Source organism: Ictalurus furcatus, chromosome 25 (assembly GCF_023375685.1).
Source record: "Ictalurus furcatus strain D&B chromosome 25, Billie_1.0, whole genome shotgun sequence".
In the NCBI taxonomy this organism is placed as follows: domain Eukaryota; kingdom Metazoa; phylum Chordata; class Actinopteri; order Siluriformes; family Ictaluridae; genus Ictalurus; species Ictalurus furcatus.
In genome coordinates, this window is record NC_071279.1 from 20,203,617 (window position 1) to 20,225,508 (window position 21,892).

Here is a 21,892-nt window from a genome sequence, read left to right on the forward strand (position 1 = left end):
TTTGAATATCTACTGTAGTTTACCATAGCAGTGGAAAAGAATGATAAAGTTTCATTTGACAAATCTGCTCATCTAGAGAGGGCTTTTCATTTGTGCTATAGGAAAGAAAAGCATGATTACATTTCTGCTTGTCTAAATATCAACTACATTGTGTAATCTTATTTAATGTATTGACACACTTTTAAAAAAAATCTTTTGTCATTCACACATATAGCCTTCTAGCTGTATTGTAGTCAGTTTGGTCTTTGAGCAGAATTAGCAGCCTTTGGACTGTGGATAGTTCTATGAGAGAGATAAAAGTAGTAGACGCGGAGTGTTTCTTTTTTGTCTATATGGCTCATTTCAGTCAGTGCTTTTATGTCTATAAAACCTGCAGAGATGTTAGGTATGAGATTTGTATTGTAAATTAAACTGGATTTTAATTACTATTATTATACAACTTAAAGTTAGTAATTTCTCTTGGTTTAAAAGGCTGCATTCTACTGGAGAAAATCTAATTGGAGCAGTGAAATTTTAAAAATGATTGTCAACTTGAAAACTTATGTTCATAATTATGGTAATTAAGTACATAACACTTAAATTCCTTTTAAATAATGTGGACATACTAGTTGGAAAAACTTAATTTTTATGAGTAATCAACTTAAAAAAAATGTGTTTATTATACAGATTATTAATTAAGGGTTAATTGAAAATACATTTGATTGTAGAGGAGGTAAAGGTAATTTCTTTAGCTCAATTTCATTCCTTGGTTGAAATTATTTAATTAATTGTTGTCATAACTTCATTAGAAGTTGTCATGTTTTTTTTTTTTTTTTTGAGCTTAAACATTTGTTTTTAGAGTGTGCATGCATGGAGGTGTGGAGTGCACATGAATGTATTGATCTATGTGAAAGAACGTGTGTGTGTGTGTGTGTGTGTGTGTGAGATGAAATGGAGGCTGAGACGAAAGCAAGTGCAGGTTTGGCAGTTTAATAACAACGAAGTCCAAGTATAAGGCAGAAATCAGTAGACAGGCAGAGGTCAGGCGATCAGGCACACAGGCAAAACTATGCAGCGCAGAGAATCGAAGTCAATAGAGTAAACAAAGGTCAAATATCAGAATGGCAAACACGAATATAAGGCTTGGATAATGACAGAGACTACGCAAAGAACGTATGAATGAAATGAACGTATACTTCGCAAAGTTGAAATGTTCACAAAGTCTCTTTTATGCTATGTTTGTGATTGTGTGTGAGATTGGGTACAGGTGTGTTTATTTAGAACTCCGGAGAAGGCGAGCGTGTGCGGGAAGTGTAGTCCTCGTTGGCCATGTTTGTAGTTTGTTTCCCAACCGGGAGGGGGAGGGTATCGTGTTACTCTCTACACTGTACACAACCTGAGGGATTCCTGCACTTTCCATCTTTGATGAGAGACAGAGAGAAAAAAATAACTACCACGGCAGCCAGAGTCAAAGTAAAGATAAAGCCGGGATAAAACACTACCATGGCGGCTGGAGCCTAAACACAATTAAGATTCAACTAACAGTTACTTCCAATTGCTTCCATAGAACACCACAGAATATTTATGCAACACATGTAGTACAATTGGGATACACGAAATATCTACTTCTAGGCAGAACAAACAAATTTTAATTATTCTTACCTCTCAGTAGATATCCTGGAACGAGCCCCCAAAAAACTGTTAGGATTTGTGAAGAGAGGGTTACAGGTTACGAAACAGGAAAGAGAAAGTACACAAGAAAGACAGAACCCTCACCCTGCTGCACACTTACTGCACTAAGTGCTTGGGAGAGTTTGCCAAATGACACAGACACAAAGTTCAAATGGCAAGATTTATTCAAAGAAAGGCAGAGTATATATCATGCTTGACACACAACAGAGACAATGAGTTTACATATTTGCAGAAAACAGGAAGCATATCAATGTATAACAGGAACAACTCCATATATGGTTTTTAGGATGTCATAGAAATACGAACAAATATATTTTATTCGGGAAGGTATGTCAATGCATGCAAATGGTATTTGGGGAGACAAAGGAATGTGCAGATGGTGAGGGGCTTTACCTGTCTGTACCTGGCTGGGAGGAGTTAACACACACAGCAAACTTAAATAGGGAATTGGTAGCTCAGTGATTAAGATGTTGGGCGACTGATCAGAAGGTCATGAGCTCAAATCCCAGCACCACCAAGCTGGGCCCTCAACTGCTCAGTTGTATAAATGATCAATGTAAGTTGCTCTGGATAAATACTGTCAAAGGTCAAATGCCATAGAAGTAATGTTTAAACACAGACACACAAAAATCTTTCAAGATGGGAATCAAACCCAGGCTGCCTGCGTGTTAGTGCTGATTCTTAGCCACCCTCAGTCCTACATCGACTCCCGGTCCCAGAAAAAACAACAACAAACAGGTTCAAATGGATAGCTAAATGAACCACCTGTTACATACAAAGCAGAACACACACAAAAGGAAAAACTACATAAGAGATCGTATGCAATTTTCTTGCCTTTTTAATGACGTAGGAACATTTTAAAATCCTTTAGCACCACAGTTCAAGTTCAAAAGAGTGATTTAAAAAAACACACACAAACAAACACTTTTGTTTAACATGGAAGCTCATTCGCATACACAGCGTCACGTAAACAAACTCTGAGCTACCACTCGGCTGTTTCTGATCGCACATGAAACGAGAAAACAAGAAAAAAATAATAAAGAAAAATTAATTTAGGAACCTGGAAAGAGTGAAAATTGTTTAAAAAAAACTATAAACAAAGACTCATTGCAATCTTGGTTATGCAACACTCATTCGAATGTGCCAGCGTGGATGCGTGTGTGTATATGTCAGAATGGCAGGTATGTCTGTGAACATGCATAGGAAGAAACTGTCCAAGCTGGCAGCACGATGTGGCTGAGAGTGACTTGGGTATCTTGGTGTAGTCTGCCCATCTTGTGCGTTCAATTGGATTGCTCCCTGAAGCCACCGGTTTTGGGAGTACGGTGCAAAGCTCCAGTTCGGTGCCGAACTTGACAATGAGGCGTTCGCTGGCGGAGGGAAACGGTGTGTTAATGCAAGCTAACCCAGAAATGCACACTCCTCAAATAATCCACTCGCAAGGACTTCCTCCAAAAGGACATAACCTTTCTGGTCAGGTGAACATGCCCATTCAGACTCTAAACATTGCCCCTATATATACACACACGTTTACTCTTTCCCCTTAATTGGCGCTCTCCTCCAAGCCCGATGTAACATAGATGGGAGGACGTAACAGAGAAAGTGAAAGTGAACAAAAGGGGTGGTACAGAAAACATCTTCACTGCCACAGTATTATGACTAAAACACAATTTAAATAAGTGGAAATGTGATTGTATATTGTTACGAGCCGGTCTAGGTCGGGCCACAACATACAATAAAAAAAAAAAAAGGGTTGGCGAGACCAGGATTGCGTTTGCTTTGTTTTTTTTTTTTTTTTTAAATTTTATTCTCCAAATGGAACACCTTTTATATATCTATAGTGGTTATCTCTTCAGAAGCCGACTAGGCCAAAATAATAAACAAAACTACCCTCTAACTGTGCAGAAAGAAAACTAACAAATCTACACAAAAAGAAAACAAAAATACACCGTCTTCCCTCACTCCCTAGCTAACCTAAACCAGGAGAAAAGAAGAATCAACATAAATGGTGCCGACTTCCTACTAACCAGCCTTAACCATGCACTATTCACAAAGGTGACTATTTGTGTGTTAATTAAAAAAATAATATATACACAAGTGTATCACTTGAATCGTAATGGGGCAGAGCATAAACAAAGTCAAATCAGGCATAAGGTCATACACAGGCGAAATGCACTTCTCACTATACACAAAGCAATGGCAATGATCTGCCCCAGGATGGAGCCTGACGAGGCTTAAGTACACTTCCGTAAACGTGCAGCCAATCAATCCCATCATACAAGGCCGGAGCAGGCGTGGACAAGATGTGATCATCCAGTAGCAAGCTGGAATGTGACGCATGCAGTAGGCAGGGCCTAGAGAATGGGGAGGGGACAAAAGAAACCCATCCCACCACCGGCATAGACACACAAACGGCACATAGAGCAAACAGAAATACATTGGAGAATGTAACAATATTCTATATTTAATCTGAACAGTTTTAACAGTATTAAAAGGTTGTTATTAAAGTTATAGAAGTTGTAAATCAAGAGCATTTCCACCATTATGAGTGGGTCCACAATGTTCTGATTAACCTCTACTGAATCTAGAATGGACACAAGCGCTGTTCTCAGAGGGTCTTCTGGTTATCATAGTGAATATTAAAATCTCCAAGTTTTTTTTTTACAGAAGCAACCAGGTTCCACAAATTAACAAAGACATTCAGAATATGGCCCTGGGGCTCTGTAAATAATAATTAGTGGAATTGACTGGGTAGCCTTTTGTTTTTGGCTACATACAGTATGTTATTTTTCTGTAAAGAATTTCAAATGAGTCAAATTGATGTCCAGGTATGCATGTGACGCCTAGATTATCATTATAAATAACTGTGACACATCCTTCTCTGCCAGTTAGACAGGCCAGTGTATACAGGTGCATCATAAAAAATTAGAATACCATGGAAAAGTTAATTTTTTCCGTAATTTAATTCAAAAAGTGGAACTTTCATGTACTCTAGATTCATTACACATAGAGTGAAATATTTTGATTACGACTTACAGCACATGGAAATCAAAAATCCAATATCTCATCTTATATCTTCCCACACTTTGAGCACTCACAGCTTTTCTCCTGTGTAAATGCGCTGATATACTTTGAGAATATCTTTATCTGTAAACATCTTCTGAGCACTTGTATGTTGTTTTTCTCCTTAGTGAATGCGTTGGTGTTGCTGAAGATTTCTTTGTTGGGAAAAGCTCTTTCCACACTCTGAGCAGTGATACGGCTTTTCTCCTGTGTGAACGCGCTGGTGTGTTTGTAGATTACTCTGTTGATTAAAGGTCTTCCCACATTCTGAACAGTGATACGGCTTTTCTCCTGTGTGAATGCGATGGTGTCTTTGTAGTTCACTCCGTCGAATAAAGCTCTTCCCACACTCTGAGCAGTGATAAGGCTTTTCTCCTGTGTGACTGCGCTGGTGTGATTGTAGTTCACTCCTTTGAATAAAGCTCTTCCCACATTCTAAGCAGTGATACGGTTTTTCTCCTGTGTGAATGCACTGGTGTATTTGTAGTTCACTCTGTCGAATAAAGCTCTTCCCACACTCTGAGCAGTGATACGGCTTTTCTCCTGTATGAATGCGCTGGTGTGTTTGTAGATTACTCTGTTGATTAAAGCTCTTTCCACAATCTGAGCAGCGATACGGCTTTTCTCCTGTGTGAATGCGCTGGTGTATTTGTAGTACACTCCGTCGAATAAAGCTCTTCCCACACTCTGAGCAGGAATGTGGCTTTTCTCCTGTGTGAATGCGCTGGTGTCGTCTGAGATTACTCCGGTCAGTAAAACTATTCCCACACTGTGAGCAGGGATAGACTTCTTTCTGCATTTGTTTATTAGAGGAGTTACTGTCGAGTGTAATGGAGGCTGTTTGCTGAATATTGGAGCTTATTGTGGTGATCTTGTTCATGTCTTTTAACTCTCCTGATTGTAGCAGTCTCTCATATTCCTCATAGTGGTATCTTCTGATGTGTTTGTGGAGGTAAATTTGAGATGTACAGGAAAGTGAACACTGGGAGCAGGAGAAGACTTGTACCTGGGCATCATCCATGTCTGAAGCAGAAAATGAACAGTATTAGAAATAAACTTATTCTGAAAATAGTTAAAGTATTTTTTAGAAAAAAGAATGAATGTAACCAGTGCTCTATAAATTATAAACGAGGCAATGACAAATATAACTTCTGGTGAAGATGTACGGAGAATGGCTAACCAAGCCACACAGCACAAAACTAAAATGTAAACATTAGAGGCAAGACATCCTCTTATAATCTTTTTATAGTAGATTCTACAGGATCCCAACAAGTCCACAAGAATAAATAGGATTTACATAAAGTAAGGCTGAGGTAAGTTCTGGTAGCCCTACTAGACTAACCATGATAGACTAGACCACATGATGCTATACACCTGGGATAATGTGTACGTCGATCTTTTGCTACAGAGACATACATCATAAAAATTAGAGCTGAACAATATCGCCAAAAATGTTATGATGATAAAGTCTTCTATGATTGATCTCAGAAATTATCACAAATATAGAATTTTATAATACTGACAGCTTTTAAAGAATATCGTTCTAAATAATGCAGACTGCACAAATGTCCATTACTGTTTAAAATATTTAGAACATATATACAGTCAGACTGTATATTAAATATTATATAAATCTACATGGAAGAATCCTTCTTTCTTCACTATATTTAGTGGCATCATATTTTGATGAAAATAAACTAAAGGTTACAACCGTTCATGTGGAAAAATAGGGACAACCCCAGCCCCAAAATGAAAAAAAAGTATATATAAAAAAAATCAATCTCCTTTTGAACAATCTCCCTGCTTCTATGGATTTATTATTGTATTATTTCAACAACAGCTATAATCAGACAAGAGTTATCATTTGATGTTATATAGATTGTTATATAGATTGTTATATTATATATATATATATATATATATATAAAAAGGATAGGTTGACCTTGTTTTATTTTTAAGCAGAAAACTTTAAATACATCATTGTGGCAGAAGCACAATGATGAAGCAGCAGATCCTGTCAGGTGGATGGAGCCATGCAAGCGGGATTTCTGACAGGCAAACGCGGTTTTGTGTGCAGCGCCCGCTGTTGCATCCGCCTGACTTTTCTCTCCCTTTTCTTTTGCAGACTGATGTGTCAAACAGAGAGCTGGGGGCCATTTTGTCCCAGGTGGTGGAGGGGGAGAAGAACCGGTGCTGTACATCAGCCAGAAGCTCTTGGGAAGTGAGACCAGGTACAACACGAGTGAGAAAGAGTGTCTAGCCATGAAGTGGATGGTCCTCACCATCCAATACTACTCACTGGGGTGTCCTTTTACCCTCCGTTTTAATCATGGCCTTTAATCAGGCTACAGCTGTTAGCTCTTTCAGCAAGGTGAGGAAAATGGAAATGAAAGTTTAACACATTTGAATAACCTAATCTTAAGATCATCATTGGGGAAAACTTTACAAAGAGTCAACAAAGTTTTATTGCCCACCAAGTAAAACACACCCAAACTGTGCCTATCACACAGATACAGCTCAGTCCAAGTAACCTTAAGTTATGTACATTAAACCCATTTCTCAGAAAAAAACATATGACACAAATATGGGTTACTACATCTTTATGCACCGGGCTGAATACACATATATTCAGGCCTGTAAGGAAGGGGACACTTGGCAACATAAAGGGTCATGTCAGCCATAGAGTAGGGCTGATAAGTTTAAATATTTTTTAAATAACTGACAATAACGATTATCAATGTGGATTTCTTATACACTAAAAACACATTCACACACACACACACACAAAAAGTAAATGCATGGTATAATGCCGTCTGTGCAAGGCATTGATGCCTTTCATGGCAGTACATCAATAATCCATGGGCATTGAAAATATAAGTAACCACAAATTCTTGATTAGTAAATGAAATTTAATAAGTGGTTGATGTAATAGCATCATTATATTTAATTTTTTTTTTTTTTGGATGGTAATGGTACAGCTAGCCTCGACACTGAACTGAACACTCTATGCAAAATGACGTAGCTGGTTAAAAAAAACATAATGATGATCTATGTAACTTAGTAGAGATAGACAAGTAATGCATGGAGATTGTCAGTACATAATGAACACAAACCAGTGAACCTTCAATCCGCCCCACCGACACAGCGATTCAGTTGGTACATCAAAATTCAAGAGGAAACTAGCAGCAACAATTTTTTTCCTAACTCGATAATAAAAATACTACACGTAGCAGTGTGTACTGAATGGCTAAAAAAAATTATGCTTTTTCATATTTAATGTGTTAACATTAACGCTACACATTATTTCAAATTAGGGTATCATTTCAACTGAGGGTACAGTAATGTTAGTTCATCTGGCTAGCTAGCTGTCTAGTAATGGTAGAGCTAGCCTCGACACTGAACTGAACACTTAATGCAAAATGATGTAGCTCTAATGTTATCAATAAATTAAGACAACAGCTTACTAACGTTAGGTAACCTTATCAAGGGCGTACAACTACGAACTTCTGAGTATGTTTTATTTCTCCTATTCACCGTACTTCCCGCTACCACCACTCATTCTCTTCATTCGCTGTTTAGCTCGCTCCATGCTGTCAGCCAAAGAAGAGAGATGTCCTCCCTTCATCCTAGTAATATCTCTGTACTCATGGCAGGGTTGTACAGCTCTGATCAGTCTGATTGCTAAACTCTGCTGTGACTGACTGCAGTAAAATTGGTTTTATACTGGACATTCAAGCTTCTCTCTTCTGTTTCTCAATAAATAAACACACAAAAAGGACAAAATGTGTATTTTCTTACTTCGGCGTGGGCACAGAACCAAGTACAATTGAACATATTTTTAATTTTTCTCCTGTTAAAGACACCTGAAGCCAATCTTTGAGCAATGCAGGTCATCAGCACTTTATAGTAATGGGGTCAATAAGGGACAGTCTGAAATGTGCATGACCTGGGCAACAGTTAAAGATTCAACCAAGATTATAGTCATCTACTTCGCAGGATATCTAATGCATTGCACTGTTGGTAGGCTACAGTATAGATACAATATTTGTTTATTTTTTTATAGCCCATATTGTATTAATGATTAATAATGATATAGATTTTTATAACCACAAACTTATTGTGCCACACAAAACGCAAACAGGCAAATTAGAAAATGTATTCCATAGTGTAAATAATTACTTATTTTGAAAGTTATTTATTTTTATATGTTCATCAAAAATCAGTGTGTTTTATTCTTTATATATATTGAAAATGGAAAATTTATTTTAATATGTAGTTATTTCATAGTTATTTATGTTGACATATAGATAGTTATCTATTTTGAGTAGTTTTTTTTTGTAGTAAGTGGTTTAATCATAAACCTCTGTTTGACTAGTTTATTACTGAACCTGCACCGTCACATGCCGCACCAACCACCACCACAAATAAATTCTCAACCTGGGAAACCTGCACCTTTCTGAAAATATGTGCTTTCTGGGGAAACAAGTATTTTTCTAGAAGAGAAAGTTAATGTCCCTGGAATTTTGTCTTTCCTTTGGCACCACTCCAACACCTGTCACTTAAAAGTAGGAAGAAGTTCTAAACAGTGAGAATAAAAGCTTGCAGGCCATTAGACTTCATGTTTGACCTTTCAGCAGGTAAATCTGCTAACTCTTGTGGGGACCAGAAGAAGGAAAGACCTTGCAGTGCTGCAGACGGACATTCCATATCAAGCTTTTGAGCTGCACCATCAAAAAGCAGAAGGAATTATTGATCTCATGCTGCATGCACTCGGCAGCCAAAGGGACAGACTGGCCAGCCTGCAAAACCTCTATTTCTTTATTTGAAAGGCTCTTAATAATGAGGTTGAGCACTTCCTCGTTATCATAAGCTGTGAGTGCAGCAGGTGAAGAGAATGTGTCTGCTCTGGCTTGCACATTTCTGTGAACTGCTCCACCTGTTTGGCCCAGGTGGTGTTACACTCATCTATATCTTCCATGTTGCCATCAGAATCCCTCTGGGGCGGCTCAGCAAACTAAAAAGAAACAAAAATCACCCTACTGTTCCACCATTGTATGTCAGAATTTTTTTCAACAAATGTGACCCATCTGGAAGAAAGCATACACATCAGGCTGCATCAGAAGTGTCCTTTACTATACCCAGGCAAACCAAGTAGGTATCACAGGCATCATCTTCCTGTTTAGAGAAGAGGTACAGTTCTCAAGACAAGTACAAATACCCACCTTCTTTGAAGCCAAGGTTTGATGAGACCACAAGCTCATGTTACTAAGCTAAACAAAAACTAGTTTAGAGGCTTGTCACAGTGGGCTCAAAAACTAGCAAAAAATCTTCATCTTCATTATCATAAAATGACTCACTGAAGTATGTTATCATTCTAAACCAATAGAGCAAGTATAAAATGTTCTAAAAGAGGTGAAAAGTGTAAACACTGAAAGACAGTGGTGAAGACAGCTGTATAGCTGACATGACCCTCTACGTTACCACACCTCACCTTCCTTACAAGCCTGAAAACATGTCTTCTCTTCAGCAGGATGGTGAAAGCTTGGTATCCCATACATCCTGTGTTATACCAAGTGAACTGACTGAAAGGCAACAATAAACTTCCAGCTGTCTGACTGCCTCACAGCTACCACTCTTGCTGAAGATCATCTGGATGTGGAGGACACTTGATTTCACACATGATACAGGAGGTCTTTCCTGATTGGGTGCCCACATGACAATAAATGTTGATATTAATAAACTGTACAGTATAGCAAGAGTTTGAGCGAGAATGAAAGTGTCAGTGTTACTCAACCCCAGTCTGTCCTTGTACAGAGCTTGTCTTCATCTTCAGAGTCTTCCTGTTTTACATGCTTCCTTTCAAATCCATTATATTGGTCTACATCTTTCACAGAGTTTGATGTCCCAGCATCTGAAATGCCAAGATTTACATTTAAATACTGTCAACTCAAGTAAAACTATAAAGAACAAGAGGGAAACCAGCACTGAAGGACTGGTCTAGTCACAAATAAAGCCTAGTTAAGACTTCAAATAGTTATTCTTAGGGGTGTAACATTACATGATTCGATTCAATTCATGATACTGGGTTCATGTTCTGATATTGTCACAATATTTTAAACAAAATCTGAATGGAGGAATACTATGACTGAAGAGAGTACTACTTTTTATTTCTGAATCTTTATTCAGATCAAATCTTTATTTGAATTCTTTATTCTAATATTTTGAGATACTGCATTTTTGATTTCCATGAGCTATAAGCCATAATCAAGATTAAAACAAAAAAGTCTTGAAATATTTCACTTTATGCGTAATGAATCTAGAATATATGAAAGTTCCACTTTATGAATTAAACTGCAGAAAAAATATACATAAATATAATATAATAAAATATAATTTTAACTCTATGGCATCGGCAGATTGGGACCTCCAAATGTTCCAACATTGCAACTGCATGAGTCATAATTAATAGAATGCTGATATCACACAGTTCCACGCAGCACATCAGATTTTTGAATCCTGATGCATCGTGTCAGGTGTCATGTATTGTCACACCCCTAGTTACTGAGTTCCAGTCTGGACCGTAATACACCCTGTTGTCTTACAGAGATAGTCTGTATCTTCAGGTTCTTCCTTTTTCACATGATTCTGTAGGTCCACAGGTGTGATGTGTCCCACAGAGACTGGTGTCGCTTTAAAAAAGTGAAGTACAAAATATAAATGGGGAAAAGTCAGTGATGTGGTTCATTCACAAATTAGATTAGACGAAAAATTATTACTGAATATTAGACTGGATTGTAATGTGCCATATTGACTTACAGAAGTATTCTTCATCTACAGTTTCTTCCTTTTTTACATGTTTTTGAAGGTTCACACAGGTGATGTGTTCTACAGAGTCTGATGTCCCTCCATCTGAAGACGTATATTTTTCTGTCTGCACATCCCCACAAAGCTAATGAACAAAGAGTAATAATACTTATTTACAAAAGAAAGTCAATTAAGCGATATTGCATAAGCAAAAGTGCTGTTATACAGAATATCGGCACGGCTGTGATTCGGCCGTAGACACGAGGTTGCAGGTAATCACAGCAGTGCCGATATTCAGTACAGCAGTACAACTGCGAGTGTGATCTTGCTTTTATGTGACAGTTTTCTTAATAAGAAATTAATATCAAGTAGCTAACATTTCAGACACAATATGGCCAAATATTGGTTTATTTTTACTGTCAATGGAAATAATTCCCAAAACAGCCACAGCTAGATAGAGCTTTCCATGTTGCCGTGTAACACACAGACTAACTGACAGCCTGTAGTAAGTGTAGTAACAGTTTCAATGTAATGACCTACTGCTAGATTTGTAATTTATGCAGCAAACACAGATAAGTGGAGTGATGCACACAGTGAAGTGTCCCAGTGCCGTTATAATAAATATCAGCACTCTTGGAATGTAACTTGACCAATCAAATTAGTGGACTGAAACTAACGGTGGTATAACACAACATATAGTCCATGAGGATACTGAACAGATGATAATAACATGGGTTACTTGATTAGTAGGACAGCATGCAATCTACCAATGATGGAAGCTGATTAAGAGAAGAACAGTCACACAGTCAGGTGAATCTCTTAGTTATTAAAAATGTTATGTTTAATTGCACACATATAGATAAATGTTACCTGTGAGTCAGTGGGACCTGGAGTGTGTGGAGGTTTTCTAGAAGAACACAGTCGTATCCCTGCTGATTCCATTATAAGTCTTATTATGAGGTCTAAATGGTGTTTCTGGAAAAGGAGGCTCTGATCATAAGCATAACCCACTGTAATCTAAAATACTTCATGTAAATCATGAAGCTTTCATTTAAAATAAAACTGGGAGAATAAAAATGATTTAATACGCCACTGTATCATTCTCTCTGTACTGCACTTCGAAGGTTTGGGATTCAGTCACTAACTATTAGCCGAGCAGCTCAGCTAGTTAAACTTACCTCAGGTTTTAAAGTAGAACATAGTGAACATCCTCAAATACAGACACAGTAACAAGCTTGTTTTTAAATCGATCAAATCTGTAATTGTATATAAACCAGTCAGGAATATTTTCATGTAGAAAAGATCAAACAGTTCTGTCGGGGGTGAAACACCGCCTATACTATTCTTTTGTTGTGTTTTTCTTCTTCTTTAAAGTTTTTTTAGCGGTGGGTAAGTCAGCTTTTTGGTTCATTACCGCCACCACCTGGATAGGAGCAGCGAAAGTAGCTATAAAAAGGGAGTATATTTCAAACTTAAATCCTGTTATAAAAACCTGTTAATCGTAGATAATTGAATAATGCAGTATATACTTTCCCTTGTCCTTAAACATTTTTTAGTAGATTTTGCGTTATAACGTGGATTACACCAATATTGAGTAGCTCTTCTTTAAACTCATGTAGTGAATGTAAGTGTTATGTTTATTTTGACCAGTGGAGGGCGCTCTACAGTTAGACATGTAACATTTCCTCAGAGTCTGTAATCCAGGGCAGTTCCCAGTTTTTGATACCTGCTCCTTTGTTCATGTCTTCAGGGTCTGTGGAATAAAAAGCAAAGTTAATTCCCCTCTGTGTCTCATGTGTCAGCTGCATTTAAGAATATTACAGTTAAAATCTTGAATTTTCATATGCTGTACAGTGAAGGAACACATGTTCCACTGTCTCTGTTTGGCTGCAGTATATGCATCGTCCTGTTTCATGTTTTCCTATTATAAATAGTGACTGATTTAGACCTGATTGTCCTATTCTAGGAGGAGTAATAATTGTATCCTCTTTTGGTTTATTATAGACTATCCTCTCTGTATTAACTTGCCTTTGAATACGCTATAGTTGCCTTTCTTTGAGTTCTCTGTCCCATTTCTCTTGCCATTTCATTTTAATATATGCTTTTTACTTAATGTAAAAAAGTAATTTTTACTTAATGTAAAAATGATCTGAATATCAATATTTCGGTGCCTTAACGCTTGTTTAGCCAACATATCAACAGTTTCATTGTCCTCCACTCCCACATGTGCTGGTACCCATATATATGACAGGATTTACTGTATGTTGTGGATTCTCAATAAACTTGCAAGAATTTCATATATTACAACTTGTCTTGATGAATTTTGTTCACTTGAGAGGTACAGCACCTCCTGCTGTATCAATATACATCTTGAGAACAGGAGCCGCTTCAGAAGCGCTCACTACTGCTGGATCTCTCTCCCTGTCCACGGACTTCAAAATAAAATTCATACAGTGCCGAGATTTTTTTTGTGTGTTAACTTTTGATAAATGTTACCAGCTGTTTTAATCACCAAAAATATGTTCTTATCCTGATTCCTCTGAAATATTTATAAATTTAAATAAAAGGTGTAACATTCTAGATAGACGTTTAGGTTTTGGATAAACTATATAAAACAAACAAACAGTTACTTAATTTTACATTTCTCTTGCATAAAAATCCACGTTTGTATCTTGTTGCTGTGGTCATGCTGATTTGATCAGTTTGTTTAATAATTAAATGTTATTTATACTGATTTAATTGAGCTAGCAGGGAAAAAAAATTCTGCCTCCACTTCAAGTCTCTTCTTTAGAGTTTAATGAAAATAATATGACCATGACCATGGCTCAGCCATGACCTCAAACCCATCACACATACCCTGTAAACTGTACTTGGTGATGTATTTAACAATCAGGTCCTCCATTATTAAAATGCAACAGAAATTCACAAGTTCTCTTTATGACTTCTCATTATATTTTAAAGTATTAGGTTATTGTTTCTCATTTTTGATAACATATTGGTAACACCATGACAGAACAAACTGTATTATAGACATAAGAGTAAGTGCACCCTTTGCTAATTCTGACAAGACAGAAGTACTTTTATTAGGACCACGTGTAGCTAGAAGTAATCTTTCTGATCTCACAGTAACTCTGGATGGTCTTTCCGTTTCATCATGTGCAGCAGTAAAAGACCTTGGTGTGGTTATTGACTCCAGTCTTTCATTTGATGCTCATGTAGATAATATTACTAGGATAGCCTTCTTTCATCTCAGAAATGTTGTTAAGATAAGAAATATAATGTCACTACATCATGCAGAAAAATTAGTTCATGCTTTTGTCACCTCCAGATTGAATTACTGTAATGCCATACTGTCTGGATGTTCCAGTAGTAGTATAAACAAGCTCCAGTTAGTCCAGAATGCAGCTGAAAGAGTCCTTACTAGAACCAGAAGATACAACCACGTCACCTCTATCTTATCCACACTGTATTGGCTCCCAGTATAATTTAATATTAATTATAAAATACTATTACTGACCTATAAAGCACTAAACGGTCTCACGCCACAGTACCGAACTGAACGAAATTTTAGTCATCAATGAGCCGCCATGCTTACTTAGATCAAAAGGTGCAGTTTATTTGTTGGTACCTCGAATAATGAAGGCTACAGCCTACAGGGAAGATCTTTCTCTAACAAAGCCCCACAGTTATGGAACTGCCTTCCAATTAGTGTTCGGGACTCAGACACAGTCTCAGTGTTTAAGTTCAGGCTGAAAACATATTTGGTTACTCAACCTTACCATGATAGACTTTCTTTTATGCAAAGTACACAGTCTTTCTTATCCATTATGGGAAAGTAAGCATACCTAATAATCTGTCCCTCTCTTTACTCCCTCTCCTTCTGTCAAACCACACATGATTTTATGGAGATGCCAGTGACCCTAACCCTTTCTGCACTCCAGACCTCCGCACTCATCAACTGGAGGCTACATTCTGCCACTGAGGATGACCCCAAGCAGTGCAGCCTGGAGATTGCTGAGGATAGTACCACTTGAAGTACCATGGAAATGGTTTTGGACTTCAATTCCACATGGACATGAACATTCTTGCTGTAGTTGCTGGGACTACGGGTCTGCTATGGCCTTGGGACTGCAATTACCACATACAGTTTTGCACTCAGGTCTCCTTTAGTGAATAGGGAACAAGGTCAACAAAACAGACTTAATATGAAAACCATAATGAACTTCCCTGTCCTTTCACACTATCCGTTGTTACCCAGACATGGATGGGTTCCTTTCTGCATCTGGTTCCTCTCAAGGTTTCTTTCTCATATCATCTTAGGGAGTTTTTCCTTGCCACCGTCGCCACCAACTTGCTCATTAGGGAAAAATTCACACATTTAAAATCTGCATCCTGTGTTTATATGTTGCTGCAAAGCTGCTTTAAGACAATGTCCATTGTTAAAAGCGCTATATGTTTAAAATTGAATTGAAATTGAATTCCACTATAAAGACTTATGAGGCCTAAAGGGTCATGTAGGGTCATGAAGGGTAATTCCCTTCATAGAGAATTCATACAGAGAGTTCAGTTAGTTTAACTTAGCTCAGGGTTTAAAGTACAGTGTAGTGAACACCCTCAAATACAGCCACAATAGCAGATTTATGTATTTAAATAAACCAAATCTGTTATTATAAAAACCCATTAATGTATAAAATCCGTTAATGTTCACAGTGCCTCCTGCTGGAGCATTCTGTCACAATGCATAATAAGTTTCATACATAATACTTGTGGTTTTTTCTTAACTTTTGAAAAATGGTACCAAGTGCACTAGCATGTAATTTCTACAAGGGGTTGCTGAAATACAGTACATAATCTACCAGGGCTAAGACCAAACTGAAGAAAAAAAAATCTTCAAACCTTCAAATAATAATTCAATTCATCCATCCATCCATCTTCTATACCACTTATCTTTTTCAGGGTCATGGGGAAACCTGGTGCCTATCCCAGGGAGCATCGGGCACAAGGCAGGGTACACCCTGGACAGGGTGCCAATCCATTGCAGGGCACAATCACATACACATTATAAAATACACACACACCCATTCATACACTACAGACATGCCAATAAGCCTACCATGCATGAATTTGGACTGGGGGAGGAAACCCACAATGCAGCATGGGGAGAACATGCAAACTCCGCACACACAGGGCCACGGTGGGAATCAAACCCATAACCCCGGAGCTGTGAGGTGAACGTCCTAACCACTAAGACACCGTCCGCCCTAATTCAATTCAATGCATTTTATTTGTATAGTAATTTTAACATTGGACATTGTCACAAATCAGCTTTACAGAAATGTTTTAAAAGTTTGAGGGAAGGTAGTACCCCAAAGTACTACAGTGTCACAATGTATCAGCCCGATTGGTTAGATGGTGGTGCTATAGTGAGCACGTTTGGAAAAATGTCCATAACCTTTGAACAGTTCGTCACAGACTCCAGTGTCTTATATCTATGGAATCCTTGGGACCAGACGAACAAAATGTAGATCAGATTTCATTTCCGCCAATAACAATAACAATTTTCAACCAACTAGTCCTAGGTTTTTTGTCCCATCGGGACCAAACCAGTGCAAAACAATTCTATGGAGTCTCATTATCAAACGTTATCAAAAAAAGTTTGAGCTTGTGAATTAGCTACAGTATGTGAAGACACAGGAATTAGGCATGGCCACTTTTACATAAATGTATATAACTCTTGAAATAAATGAAATATCTTCACCAAATTTGGCAACCTTATGTGTCAGGACAGTCTATGGTCGCCCAGAAAAGATGGCACAGTTTTCCACATGGCAGCGCTATAATACCAAAAAACATAAAATTGGCTGTAACTATGGACCGTTTATCCGAATGACTTCAAACTTTGCCTACAGTGTCTTTGTCTCAGTTGCCATCACTGTCTATGAGCACATTCATGTGTGTTGAAAAACATGGCCACCATTGGCCAATAAACTTTCAGTAGCTATTGGACAAGGTTACCACTGGCAGATCAGAGCAAAACTTGGTGGACCTATTTGGCTCTTGGTCTAAGAGGTTTGGCCAAAGTTTTTAAAAATCGGCCCTCTAGTTGGCGCTATCATGATTTTTGTCCTTGTTAACAGTTGTAAATAACGCACTGTTTTGAACAAACACAACTAATATATATCAAATTATTAGGCTTCTCATTCTAAACGTATTTGCCTCAAAAACCATAGGTGTGTCAAATCGTTCAGTAAAGATTTCATATAACGTTGAAAACCTACTTTTGCGAACTAGTCATAGGTTTTTCATTCAAGTGAAAAAACTATTGCAGGACAATACTTTGGATGTCCTAGAGAAATAGTTATCAAGAAAAAGTCGAACTTTCAACTTACCTTTGCAAGGGCACATCAAAAGTTTTGAAGAGGGCATGGCCACTTTTACTTAAATGGCTAGAACTCTTGAATGGAATGAGAAATTTTCACCAAAATTGGTATAGTTATGTAGGATCTACCTCTGAGGTCCACCTACCCCCATTTGTCAATAATTGAGCAGTTAATAGTAAAACAAATACATGGAAATGACTGCACAAATGGTAGGTGAATGGTTGTATATTATCCAATGTGTCAGACATGTTATTTGTATCATGTGTTAGGTCTCCTCATTTTGAACAATTTTGCCTCTAGGACAACTGCTTAAATATTTGAGATTTTTGCAAACTAGTCCTCGGTTTATCAATCAACTGAAATAAAACTATTGCAGCACAATTCTATGGACTATTTAGATCAATAATTATATATATATAAAAAAAGTTTAACTTTTAATTTAAGCTTGCAATGGAACATCAAAAGGTTTTAAATGGGCATGGCCACATTTACTTAAATGGCAATAACGCTTGAATGGAATTTGATATTTTCACCAAAGTTGAGGACAGTTGGTGATAATTTCACCAATCTGAGGACAGAGCTAAAAAAATTGTGTGACCAGTTGGTGGTGCTAAAACAGGACAAAACATGAAACTGGCACTAAAAGTGGAACCACTGGTCCAATACACATGATAAATAAAATGACAACTGATGCTTGCAGCTATATTTCTTTGCATTTTTGACAAAAAATCTGACAAAGGGGATTATTATCACCACTATTACCACATCTCAGGGAGAAAGGACTTCCCATGCCACTCATATCTGTGTGACAAAGTAAAGACAAAAAATAATTTTTTTTGCCAACAACAGCAGACCGGGCCACTTTAAAACATCAAAGCCATATAGGAGGAAATAATAATGCTTACAAAAAATACATTCAACAATTATTTTTTATTACATTTTTAAATTGGTATGTAGAATTAGAATCTTAAACAAAAGCACAGCAAAACATTCTGGCCTTGGTCTCCCATCTGGTCCCACTGAATCTAGGTGTAGTTTTTTCTCTTTCTCCAAGGACACATTTAAAAACATCGGGTACAATCACTCACGGGAGGAGAGACCGGTGAACGTGACATTGTGAATTTGAAGAAGTGTTTGGGGTTTCTGACAGCTTCAGAGAGAATGGGGATATTATTGAAGAGTAATGGGTTGAAGTGTTGGGAAACTGCAGATGTAGATCTTTGAACTGGTGGCTCGCAATATGTGTCGAATGATCAAATTTCACCAAGTGAACCCATTAATCACCCATTAAATTTGCATGCGAATCCAAAGCTACTCATAAGCTATTCAAGCTACTGTAAATGAGCATATGTGTTTTAGTCCCTGGACTGCCCAATGAAACAAACTGCATTCCTTTTCTTAAAAAACATTTTTAAAAAGTTAGCGTGTCCGCCTCCTACATCGGTCGACGCTGGTTCGAGACCCGCTTTGAACAGGTGGACTGGGAACAAGAGCATGTTTCAAAAATAAAATAATACATTTATTGTAAGAGTTAGCAATATTTGTTCAGTTTTCTGAAGATGTTCAAATAAAAACAGATGATGATATTTATGATAATTAATTACAGCCACTTAAGAGAGGGAGCAATCCTTACATGAGATTCAGTTTGGCACTGAGGTTCAAATGCAGGAGTACTTGAGTCCATGCACCACCGGGTGGATATTCTGGAAAGTGTAACAAATGTATTTGATTCTAGGAGACTGGCCTTGCGACATTCTGCATTATAGGTGTCCGGATCCTTCATGAAAAAATTTGCATTTTTTAAGGCCACATCTCTAAATCTCAAATTGTGAATTTGTTGGTGTTGTATGAAATTGCTCGTTTGATTAAAACTCTTCACACACTGATATACTTTGAGCTTATCTTTATCTCTAAACATCTTCTACAGTATGAGCACTTGTACTTTTTCCTCCTGTGTGAATACGCAGGTGTTTTTGTAGATTACTCTGTCGAATAAAACTCTTCCCACACTCTGAGCAGTGGTACGGCTTTTCTCCTGTGTGAATGCGCTGGTGTATTTGTAGCACACTCCGTCGAATAAAGCTCTTCCCACACTCTGAGCAGTGATACGGCTTTTCTCCTGTGTGAATGCGCTGGTGTGTTTGTAGATTACTCCGCCGAATAAAGCTCTTCCCACACTCTGAGCAGTGATACAACTTTTCTCCTGTGTGAATGCGCTGATGTGTTTGTAGATGACTCTGTTGAATAAAGCTCTTCCCACACTGTGAGCAGTAATACGGCTTTTCTCCAGTGTGAACTCGCTGGTGCCTTTGTAGATCACTCTGTTGAATAAAGCTCTTCCCACACTCTGAGCAGTGATATGGCTTTTCTCCTGTGTGAATGCGCTGGTGTTTTTGCAGATTACTCTGGTGATTAAAGCTCTTCCCACACTCTGAGCAGTGATATGGCTTGTCTCCTGTGTGAATGCGCTTGTGTGATTGTAGTTTACTCTGTCGATTAAAGCTCTTCCCACATTGTGAGCAGTGATGGGGCTTTTCTCCTGTGTGAATGCGCTGGTGTGATTGTAGTTCACTCTGTCGAATAAAACTGATCCCACACTGTGAGCAGGAATGTGGCTTTTCTCCTGTGTGAATGCGCTGGTGTCGTTGGAGATTTCGCCGCTCAGTAAAACTCTTCCCACACTGTAAGCAGTGATAGACTTCTTTCTGCATTTGTTTATTAGAGGAGTTACTGTTGAGTGTAACGGAGGCTGTTTGCTGAATACTGGAGCTTATTGGGGTGGTATGGTTCACGTCTTTTAACTCTCCTGATTGAAGCAGTCTCTCATATTCCTCATAGTGGTATCTTCTGATGTGTTTGTGGAGGTAAATTTGAGATGTACAGGAAAGTGAACACTGAGAGCAGAAGAAGACTTGTACCTGGGCATCATCCATGTCTGAAGCAGAAAATGAACAGTATTAGTATTAAACTCATTGTGAAAATAGTTAAACTATTTTTTAGAAAAAGAGAATGAATGTAACCAGTGCTCTATAGATTATAAATGAGGGAATGACAAATATAACTTCTGGTGAAGATGTACAGAGAATGGCTAACCAAGTCACACAGCACAGAACTAAAATGTAAATATTAGAGGCAAGACATCCTCTTGTAATCTTTTTGTTGTAGATTCTACAACAAGGGATCCCAACAAGGCCACAAGAAAAAACAGGATTTACATAGAGTAAGGTAGAGGTAAGTTCTGGTAGCCTTACTAGGCTAACTATGCCACACTATGCTATACAACTGTGATAATGTGTAGGTCGATCAAACACTGCTACACAGATGTACATCATTAAAACTAGAGCTGGGCTATATCGCCAAAAATGTTATCATTATAAAATCTTCTATGATCGATTGATCGATCTCAAAAATGATCACAATATAGAATTTCATAATACTAACAGCTTATAAAGAATATCTTTTGTATTGCAGACCGTGTAAATATCCATTACTGTTTAAAATGTTTAAATGTTCAGAACGTATATACGTGCACACAGAATATACAGTATTATATAAATCTACATGGAAGAATCCTTCTTTCTCCACTATATTTAGTGGCATCATATATTTAGCCACAAAATAGATTAAAGGACACAACCTTTCATGTGGAAAAATAGGGACAACCCAAGCCCCAATTAAGAGAAAGTTCAGCTTTTGTACAACATTCCTGCTTTTATGGATTTATTATTGTATTATTTCAACAACAGGTATAATCATACTAGAGAGTTATCATTTGATATTGTATGGATTATTTCATAGAAAAAAAAGGATGGGTTGACCATGTTTTATTTTTAAGCAAAAAACTTTATATACATCATTGTGGCGGCATGGTCGAGCGTTAGCTGTGGAAGGAGAGGAGACAGGCTGAACCTGGAACTCAGATAAAGTTCTGGAACATTTTGTTTACTTTGGCACCACTCCAGCACCTGCCACTT

General features: G+C 37.7%; 1 pseudogene; it reads right to left on the reverse strand.

Moving 5' to 3' along the window:
• Nucleotides 1–1,804: 1,804 nt before the first annotated feature.
• Nucleotides 1,805–21,892, reverse strand: part of LOC128601621 (zinc finger protein 850-like) — a 36,565-nt pseudogene continuing 16,477 nt past the window's right edge.